The following is an 11054-nucleotide window of genomic DNA, read 5'->3' on the forward strand; positions in this document are numbered from 1 at the left end:
CAAGCAGGTCAGGAAACAGGAGCTGATGCAGAGGCCAGGGAGGAATCTCACTTACTAGCTTGCTTCCCATGGCTTGCTCAGCTTGCTTTCTTAAAGAACCCAGGTCTACTAGCCCAGGGATGGCACCACCAAAATGGGCTGGGCCCTCCCCACTTGATCACTAGTTAAGAAAATGCCTTACAGCTGGATCTCATGGAGTCATTTCATCAACTGAGGCTCCTTTCTCTGTGATAACTCCAGCTTTTGTGAAGTTGATACAAAACCAGCCAGTACACAAATAAACCATATAAATAGTCCCAATTCTTAAAGAAATAGAAGCAGTCATTAAAACGTTTCCCAACCAATAGAGTCCAGTACTAGATGGGTCTAGTGCAGAATTCTATCAGACCTTCAAAGACCTAATACCAATACTTTTCAAATAATTCAACAAAATAGAAACAGAAGGAACACTACCCAATTTGTTTTTTGAAGCCACATTTATATTTTTCCATCTTCTAATGTTCTTTACAATTTTTTCTTTAATATCTAAAAGTTTCCATTATAAATTTCTTTAATTTTTTTGGTTGGGTTTATCTCAGTTTTACTAGTTTTGGGTATTAGTATGAATACAAAATTTTTATTGATTTCTTTGTCAGTAGCTTTTTCAGTGATATATAAGATGGCTATTTATTTTTATGTGTTAATTTTGCAACTTAGTTGAAGGTATTTATCAGTTATAATGTTTTATGGAGTCTTTAACATCTCATATATAGAATGATATTATTGGCAAAAGCAAGAGACCCTTATACTTCTTTTAGATTATTATCCATTTTATTTCTTCCTTTTGTCTCATTGCTTAGGTAAGACTTCAACTACTATATTGATTGGGAATAGAGAAAGAGCACATGATTGTCTTGTTTCTCCTTTTGGTGAAAATACTTTAAACTTTTCTTCATCTACTAGATACTAGCTATGTGTTCTTGATAAATAGATTTAATAGGTGAGGAATGTTTCTTCCATCCCTCAACTTTCCATAACATATCTTGAAAGAATTTAGTATTTTATTGAGGACCTTTCTACACCTGTTGAGATGAACATGTGATTTTTTTATTTGAGTCTATGTGCTGTATTATGTTTATTGATTTACATATCTTGAGCCATTCCTTAATCCCTTGCATGAAACCAATTTGATCAAGATATATGATATCTTAATGTGTTCTTGAATTCAGTTTGCAAGTATTTTATTGAGAAAAAATTCGCCTGTTTTCATCATGGATACTAATTCAGTTTAATGTGTGTGTATGTGATCTGTTTGGGGTAATATTTGATGTATAACTTGTCTTCCATGGTCATTTTTAGTTTTGATAGAAAAAAAGCAATGATTTTAAACTTATTCTTCTTAACTTAAGTGTCTTACCTGTGTTTCCAGATTGTTTTTAGTTTAATTTTAGGTGTGGGTTTCTGGCGTAAGATGCTGTACTCTGGAAATAATATATAGCTACTGCTCTCCTCCAGAAGAATAAAGGAATAGAAATATGTAAACAGACAGATACATGTGGTGGGGCTTGCAGTGATGAAGGAGGTCTTGGACATACTGGGTGCATTATTCTAGAAGTAATTCTCAGCTTTACTTTAAATTCTAGAGCATTTGAAATATTGAGCCTTTATAACAAGAAAAAACAATGATAGATAGTTAAGGGCCTGATAATGGTAGCTTTGTCCACAAAGTAAATTGAGAATGAAGTACATGAAACAGAAGCCACACTTGTTCAAACACATTTTATTTTTGATTGTCAATCCTGGTAGCCTCTCTGGAAAAGATGGTTTATATCACTATTAGTCAATTCACTCAGAAAATTCTATTTTGAAATGCTTTGCTTTTGTTGGTAAAACAGTTGAGTCAGGGACCAGTGCTTTCAATTTTGCCATTTAAGGCAGTAGCATATAGACAAAACTCTCAAAATTATGAATCAGAGACTAGATTCTTCTGCCAATATCTCCCACTGACCAATGACATCTGAAACTTTTCCATCTAATCTTAAGTTAAGTTGTCACAAATATAAGAGAGTTGCTGATTAAATCAATCATGGAAACTGGGTGCCCACTGCTACATCTGTGACAGACCAATGTTTCCATATGAGGGATCATATCACTTCCCCCCTCTTTAGTGGAGCATATTTATCTCTCATTAGAAGGATCTCCTAAACTTTTCTTCTCACGAGCCATTCCACACCTCAGAGGGTAGTAATCTTGTTTCTACTCAACAAGGATTCAACCAGAATAGACCCAGTTTCTCTTGTAATCATAGCTCCAAAAACCAAATATCAGCGCTGACTCAGAATTCATAATGCATCACTGATCAAGAATGAAAATGAGGTGATGCTAGAAATCATCAGATCCTAAATTTAAATGTGCAAGAATCCAGCAGAAGGTATTTGATAGTTCAGAGTTTCTAAGCAATATGGCACGAAGGAAGGAATACTAAATGCAACATTTAAGGAAATGAAAATGAATAGTTATTGGATGAACACAATGATATCACCATCATCTTCACAGAGACACCTATGTTTGGTGCTGTCATTACACCTTGGTAAGCATTGGTCTGAAGGCTAAATAAATTAAAAGCAGGTCTCCCATTTAACAACCCATCTTTCAAGTGAGAAAGACTTTTAAATGAAAAAAGTGTCTATTGAAAGGACTAGGAAATAAAACCAAGTAGGACTAGAACCTCTAATCTATATGAAAAACTTAGTATAAAAAATAATTCTATAGAAAAGCTTAAGTCCACACAAAAGTATGAGTTTTATTCATAATTGTTTAAAAATAGTAGTAACCAGCATATCATTCAATAATAAATGAGAAATTTGATACATGCATATAATGGAGTATTACTCATCAGTAAAAAGAATTAATTTCCCAGGCAATTGAAAGCCTACCTTGTAGGGCCAGAGCAATGGCTCAGTTGTTTAAGAGTATTGGTTGCTCTTCCAGAAGATCTGTGTTCAATTCCTAACATCCACATGATAGGTTACAGCTATGGGTTGTTCCCATTCTAGGGATCTGGCACTCTCTTCTGGACTCTATGGACAGAAGGCACCAACATGGTACACATACACACATACACATACACACACATATACATCATATACATATACACATACACATACACATATACATACATGAAGGCTACATGCCTCCACACCAAAAAAAAAAAAAAAAAAAAAAAACAATTTAAGGCTATATTTCTAAGTAAAAAAAGCCATTGTGACACAGACTTTATACTATATCAACGATGACTTTCAGGAAGAACAGCTACAGAGATACTAAGAAAACTAGTAATTAAAGAGATTAGGATCTGAGACTGGGGGAGAAAAGCAATGCATAGGGTTTAGCTCAGTGAAATAGTTCTCCATGGTACTCCAGGGTTATGACATGGCATTCACGGTAGAAATGCAAAAAAAAAAAAAAAAAAAAAAAAAAAAAAGAACTCGAATATAAGTAACAGAATGTGTTTTAGTTAGTAATTGTGTATGGATATTGGAGTATGGATTAAAACACTTTGTAATAACAGAGGAAACTAGAGAAAGAGTTATGTGGAAACTCTATACATCTTCATGAATGCATTTATAGAAACTTAAACTTCTCTGAAATATTGCCTCCCAAGTGTCTCCTGCCTCAGTTTATTTTAGGAAGAAGAAAAGAGAATTTCAAGTACTAGGCAAGAGTGTTCCAGAGAAGAAAATTTCTCAAGGGTCAAGGTAGACCTATATACTTAGTCTTGAGCTTGTCACGGGCCTCAAGAGATGGAGGAGGTATGACAAAATCACTTTTGAGGAGGTTTCTAAGTTATATACTAAACTGGAGGGAAGTTCAACCCTCTGACTTGGAGGTGGTCTGACTAATATGTGACTAAGAACTTTCAAGGAGACATGATCATATATAGCTGAGACCTCATTGTCTATGCAAAGAAGTAGCACTCACCTTGGAGAATGCAATGCTTTGGGAGCTGAGTGATTCACACTTTCATCGCAGAGGCTGTGGATGGCTGGGTTTTCAGGTCACCACACTGCACGTAGGCTGGCTTGCTCAAGAGTCCTCACAAGGGCTCCCACATACTTGAGGGACAGAGGGGAGGATTGCACGAGGAAGGACTGAGCAGGGCTGTGAGCCCTCAGATTCAGTCATAGTTTTATCTAGTATCCGAGAGACATGCCAAAAATATGTGGTGGTACCATTTTATTCTCTATAGCTCTTCTCTATGTCTTTACTAAGAGAAGATACCCAGTAATATTGTTTAACATGAAACATCTCACACTCTACCCAGTCCTTGAAGAAAACATCACTGTTTTCTCAGTAAAGGGAACCCAAGCTTGCAGAGGTGAGGCAGCCTGCCTTTCAGCACTCAACTAGCCCATGCTGTAGTTGCTATTCTTCGTAGCTGGACTGATGAAACATTTAAGTGCATTGCTTTCTGTGTTAGTCACATGGGAAGGCTAGAGAGGCTTTTAGACCTCTTAAGACTATTGAGTGTTCTATTCATTTACCAAAGTATTTTTTTTTGCACTTTAATTTACACTTCCTGTGAATTCCATGAATTTCCAGAGTCTCAGCCTCAAAATAATTGAAAAGTTATTCCTTCACTTGGTTATAAGTCTACTGGTGAAATGTGGGTCTCTTAGCACTGACGTGAGAGATGGAAGAGGCAGGGTCCAGAAATCAGAGGCACAGCCCTAGTCCTGCTCCTATATAGTACTCAGAAACAGAGCACTGCTAGCATGTACAAACCACTAGCTTTAATCACCAACAGATCACTACCATAGGCTTCCCAACAACATGCTGAACATTTGTCCTGCATGATCATTTAATTCTAAAAACCTGAGGAAAACTTCCCAGTGGTACTCCCTTTATAAAAAAAAAAAAAATGTGGTTGGAAAGGGTTGTACTGAGTCTTTGAAAAGCTGAGATCCTGGTGTCTACCAAGTTGACTTCTGTACTCTGGATTCCTGGAGCTTCTCCTTATAACGTTGTGGTGATTGCTCAATGTAAGTGGATCAAAGAGGAATTTGAGCGTCTTACTATCACAGATTCTTTGTGGTCTTTGGAGGACATTCCAAAGCTAAATACATCCCCTGTTATGTCTGTTTTTTTTTCCCAGTTCTCTCATGAGAGCTTGATATTTTCCACAGGAGACAATTGGTTTATATTCCCAGGAGCTATGTCTGAGGATGCTCCTACCCCAAATACCTTTGATTCTTTTTAACCACAAGTTGGAGGGTGTGTTAAATGGATGGACAAATATCATGAATAGCTGCCCTTTTCATTCCCTTCATGGTCCTCACACACCAAAACATTACATATCCAGGAAACAGGAATCTTTTGAAAGGATTCAGTATAAGCATCAATCCAAAGTGGTAACACACAGGGGAAAAAAAAACATCTTTAGGATTCTTGCCATGAGTTTTCTTAAGAAGTCTACTGAAGACCAGAATACAAGGTAAAGCTAGATTTGAGAAGGCCAACTAGGGCAGACTCTAGTCTGCAGTTCTAATTTTTTTCTCAGAATGTTTTTCCCAGAATTTATTAAAAAAGGAATACATGAGATAAGCATTTCTATCTGGGATAGAGAAATGACAGAGATTACATGTTATTTTTCTTTTATATATTTTTAACTTCAGGGCTGAATTATCAACATCTTAGAAGCTTGAATTAGTCATAAATTTTTGATACGAACAAACACTATAGCACTCTGTAGGGGAATTTGTGTGTGTTGTGTGGTTTCTGTGTACTATGTAAATATAATCAGAATATATAATAAGAGATGTCATAACTGCCTCCCTCATTAAACTTCTTATATTGCAGTTTCATTGATGATACCCAGAAACCAATAATGAATGTACTGGCTGAAGAGCAGCTTCTTCTAGAATTTTTTTTAGTGTTTTTTATAAGGGGTCATCAAGCCAAAATGAAAAGTAGAGACACAGAAATGCCAGAAGGGGTCTGGCAAGTATTGTAAAGATATTCAACATGAGTCTTGGCCAGTGGGAAGACAGATATTGCTCCCTAAGATGAGGCCCATTGACACTCTGCTCTCTCTATGGCCAGAGCCAGTGATACAGGACAAGCTTAGTGAAGGCTGGAAATACAGGGCAGTGAGAGGAAATTGAGCATGAAATGTTGCTGATGAGGGACTTGTGTACCTTTCTAGGTGGCAGGTCTGTGAAGTCAGTTGTAGGGAAATAGTCAAGTACATCAGCTATGGCTGGAGTTACACACACAGACCTGCTTGCTGCCCTCATGAGGTTTTAAACCTATAACAAGGTTCCACATGGATGTTATAGGAGGCATCTAGTTTGTACTTGCTCTCCTGAGTTTATGTCAGCATATTCCCCATTTGGAGATATACTGGCACAGGGCCCTTGATAACTTGACATAGAGCTTGTTGGAAGGTTCTGATGATACAGGGTATGAACCTAGCAGATGCCTTTTTTCCAACCATGCCATTTAACACCTTTTCAACTTTATTGATCATATCCTTTAATTTTTAATTTTAGTAAAACGTGTTATTCCCATGTCTTCAAGAACATATGTGGATTGTATTTCAAATCTGCAAAATAATTAATTGTATTTTAAATAAAGTTAAGCTAATGTATAGCTACTCAAACATAAATCACCCTAGACTGAATAGTTGTTACAGTTTTTGGTTTACTCATATAGGTTTACTTGTTCTAAGAAATTATTGTAGATATTTGAAAACTCTTTATCTTTGTTTCTTTTCCTCCAAAAAATTAACAACATCCTTAAAATTGTTATCATTTTCTTATCCGTATTACTAAATTTTGAGACTTAAGCATATAGCATCATTTTCTTTTACTTTTTAATTTATAGTCATAACTATATTGATATATTTAAATTGAAAATATTTAGTTTAATTGGTACTTAGTGAGTCTTTATGATCACAGAGGATAAATTACATAGGCCTCATGCATAAGGCTGAGAGCTTTCTGTTGCTTGTCATGGGCACTGGTATTGTGGCATGCAGATCCTTATATATATGGGCACATTTCTGAATAGTAAGTTTCTGGAATATGAATGGACTGTCCTAAAGTTTAGAGCAACACTCGTATCCAAGTATGTAGTCTATTTTAAAGAAACTTCACAGATATTATATTTCAAGCCTGCTAATAAAATTTGATGTTTGGATATAATATTCTATAGCTATCTGTTAGGCCCATGTAATATATGATGTTCTGTTTCTTGATGTATTTAGTTTTGTCTACACAAACTGCCTCGGTCAGGGTCTAATGGAATCATTATCAGACTAACTTCCACATTTTTAGTTACAATAGCTCTTCTTTGGCTAGGTGTTCTTCAAACTTTCCTCTTTGCTTTGCCCACATTTCTACTACCATACTTCATTTTAAATATTTTATTTTAAACCTTAAAATGCTCCAATTAAATATTCCAGGCATCCTTCCTTTACCTGAGAAATAATGAATCAAATCTGAAAAGCTCTCTGTCACTGTCTTTATAGATACCGGGTCTGTCCTTTGCTGTACACTTTTTCTGTCTCTTTCCATTGCGAATCCATCTTATAAGTTTTCTCATCTGAATTTTTCTCTGAGTAGTTGTTTCTTACACAGAAATATCAAAAATAATAATGCATCATTGGTTGGACATTGTGTTGTTCACTAGAATATTAGCAAACCAGCGCTAAGGCAGGAGGATTATAAGTTCAATGCCAACTAAGACAACATAGAAAACCTTGACTTTAATAAACAAAAACATAAGCAAGAATGAAATTGTAGAAAAAAATGGGGGAGAACAAAGGAAAAGTATAGAAAGAAAGAAAAAAGAAGAGAAGAAAGAGAAGAGGAAAACAAAAACAAAGGGAAATGCCCAATAAGTCACTGTCTGATTTTAGTAACCTTCAACACCTCCAAATGAAAACATGTAAAAGGGTCACACAAACCATAACAAGATTCTGTAACACATGTATTGGAAGGGAAAGTAAGTAAACACACTCTCCTCTTCACTGTGAGTTTTTGAATACCTACCAGTATGGCTTTTGAAAAATGTCCAGGATTCATGGATTTTATCTGCCTGAGACCAGAGTTCATACTATTTCTGAGTCAACATTATGTTCCAGCTAGTAACAAAACATGGCTTGCCACATCTCTGCACGCAGTAGGTGTGATGATGTATATGCTTGGCCCAGGGAATGGCACTGTTGGGAGGTGTGGCCTTGTTGGAATAGGTGTGGCCTTGTGGGCATGGGCTTTAAGACCCTTGTCCTAGCTGCCTGGAGGCAAGTAGTCTCACAGCAGCCTTCAGATAGAGAACTCTCATCTTCTCTTGCACCAAGCCTACCTGGATGCTGCCATGTTTCTGCCTTCATGATAATGATTCAACCTCTGAACCTATAAGTCAGCCCCAATTAAATTTGTTCTTTATAAGACTTGCCTTGGCCATGGTGTCTGTTCAAAGCAGTAAAATCCTAACTAAGATAATAGGTTAGGCTTTAAATTTTCCAAGAAAATTGTTTTTCATTTGCTAGTTGGTTGGTAGTGTATCTGCTTTCCCTAAAATTTGAGGAAAGAAATCTTGCAACCTGCTAGGTATACTCACCAAAGTGAAATATCCATCTCAGAGAGAAGCGAGTTTCACAGGAACCAAAGTACAAATGTAAGCATTTGCCTCTCAGCCTATATATTGTAAGGCATCTGTAAAAATCTGAGCTGCCCATCACTATAAAATGTTCCTACATATTGGCTCTGGTCAGAACTCATTTTTCATTCTGGCAACCTGAGTGGGTGTTTGTTTGTTTGTTTGTTTTTGGTTGATTGGTTGGTTAGTTTGTTGATTGGCTGCTTTTGTGTTTGTTTTTTAATTTTCTCTTTGGATGTGTTTGGCAGTGGCTTTTGTGTTATAACTTGGTATTCACCAGTATTGTATGCTTTTAGCAAGAGGTGAATCTGTAACCATTCCTCCGTGCTGTTTGAAACTAGAGCTTCACTTCCTATGTAGGAAATTGCCACTTGGGGGAAGGAGACCTAATCTGTAATTGCTTTTTATGGATGTTTATTAAAACATTGAATTTCCTTAATGAATAGAAGGCCCAAATACATCTATGAATGAGTTGAATGACATATATACCTTCAAGCAAGAAAAGTAATTTCTGTTCCAGCAGCTACTATTTATCTACTGCGTCTTAGACTGTGGCTCTGTTATTTTAAATCTGTGGTTTCAATAATGAAAATTTTCAGAATTAACATATGGAACTGCATTTTTGGTAAATTATTTACTTCTCGTTTCTTGCTTCCAGGTTTAGTTTAACATGATCCCTCCCCTTAGCTACCATGCTTTGCAGAAATATTCTCTTGCAGAGCCAAGGAAATGTAAAACAAAAATGACACACACACACACACATGTCCCAAAAGTATCCATCTGTTCATTCACCCTTCTGGAATTTATGAATTTTTTTCATATAGTAGAATGGAGACTTTTCCCCTTTATTGCTTGTATATTTGAGATTTTGAGAGACCAGCTAAATCTATAAGAGCACAAGGCAGCTCCAGAAAAAATCAGATAGTGTTTGTTACTTATAGTGCATTTGGTCCTCTAGATATTTTCACTTTAAGAAAAAAAGAATGAGTATGAAAATTAAGTGTTTGGAGCTGGTAAAATGGGAGCATTTTATAGGGGTGAGTATTGGACAGAGACAATGCTGAGTGGTAGCCAACTAAGATCTGTAGGCAAAGGAAGTCACTGCTCATTAAAGCCATCTTCTGGAATATATTCCTTTAAGATTATTGCTTAAATTTATTTGTCTATAGTAAAAAAAATTCTCCGAAAACTCACAAGAGTTCTGTGTTAACCTTGCAAAAAGAGAAAGGTTATCGCATAACACATCCTCCGGCAGCAGCTGTGCCAAATGGACAATTCTGATGTGACTGAAGGCCAGGCAGGGAAGCAGCAACCAATCACATCTTTCTCAAGAGGAGATTAAAAGACTCTCATCTGTTTTTTAAGATTACATATAGGAAATCTTTCCAGATCATCAAGAACATACCTGGGTTGTCACATGGCACTTACAGTAATAAGATAAAGGTGGCTGCTAAAACACCAGCAGGTTTGGGTTTACACAATACCTTCATGAATGTTGCCACACAAGAATGGATGTGAAGTACCACCAGGGAAGGGGAAAGGCACATCCATGACAAGCTCATATTAGCAGCCAACCCACTGCCAGGACATCTACGTGATGGTAAGAAGGCATAACCAAATGTCCAGTCACAGCGTGGCATGTGAGTATGCAGACAGCTGTGAATTTGCTCACTTGATCATTTGTATTTAATTTTTTATTGGATATCTTATTTATCTACATTTCAAATGTTATCCCCTTTCCTGGTTTCCTCTCTACAAGCCCCCTATCCCATCCTCCTTCCCCTTGCTTCTGAGGGTGCTCCTTCACCCACCCACCCACCCATTCCCACCTCACTGCTCTGGCATTCCCCTACACTGGGGAATCGAGCCTTCACAGGACCAAGCCCTCCCCTACCACTGATACCAGATAAGGCCATCCTCTGCTACATAGGTAGCTGGAGCCATGGGCCCTCCATGTGTACTCTTTGGTTGGTGGTTTAGTTCATGGGAGCTCTGGGGTCTAGATGGTTGATATTTTTGTTGCTCCTATGGGGTTGCAAACCCCTTCAGCTCCTTCAATCCTTCCAACAAACTCCTCCATTGGTGTCTCTTTGCTTAGTCTGATGATTGGCTGTAAGCATCTAACTCTGTATTTGTCAGGCTCTGGCAGAGCCTCTCTGGAGACGGCTATATCGGGCTTCTGTCAGCAAGCATTTCTTGGCATCAGCAATAGTGACTAGGTTTGGTGGCTGCATATAGGATGGATCCCCAGGTGGGGCAGTCTCTGGATGGTTTGAGTCTGGACCTTGTTGAAGCAACTTCATTTTCCAGAAGCAGTATGTAAAAATTTCATAGAATGATGGCTGCCCTGTTCTTAGGAAACGATTTTTTTTTGTTACATTAGTTTAAAAATTTGATGTTTTTGAAAAACT

Source organism: Micromys minutus, assembly GCF_963924665.1.
Source record: "Micromys minutus genome assembly, chromosome: 6".
NCBI classification, from domain to species: domain Eukaryota; kingdom Metazoa; phylum Chordata; class Mammalia; order Rodentia; family Muridae; genus Micromys; species Micromys minutus.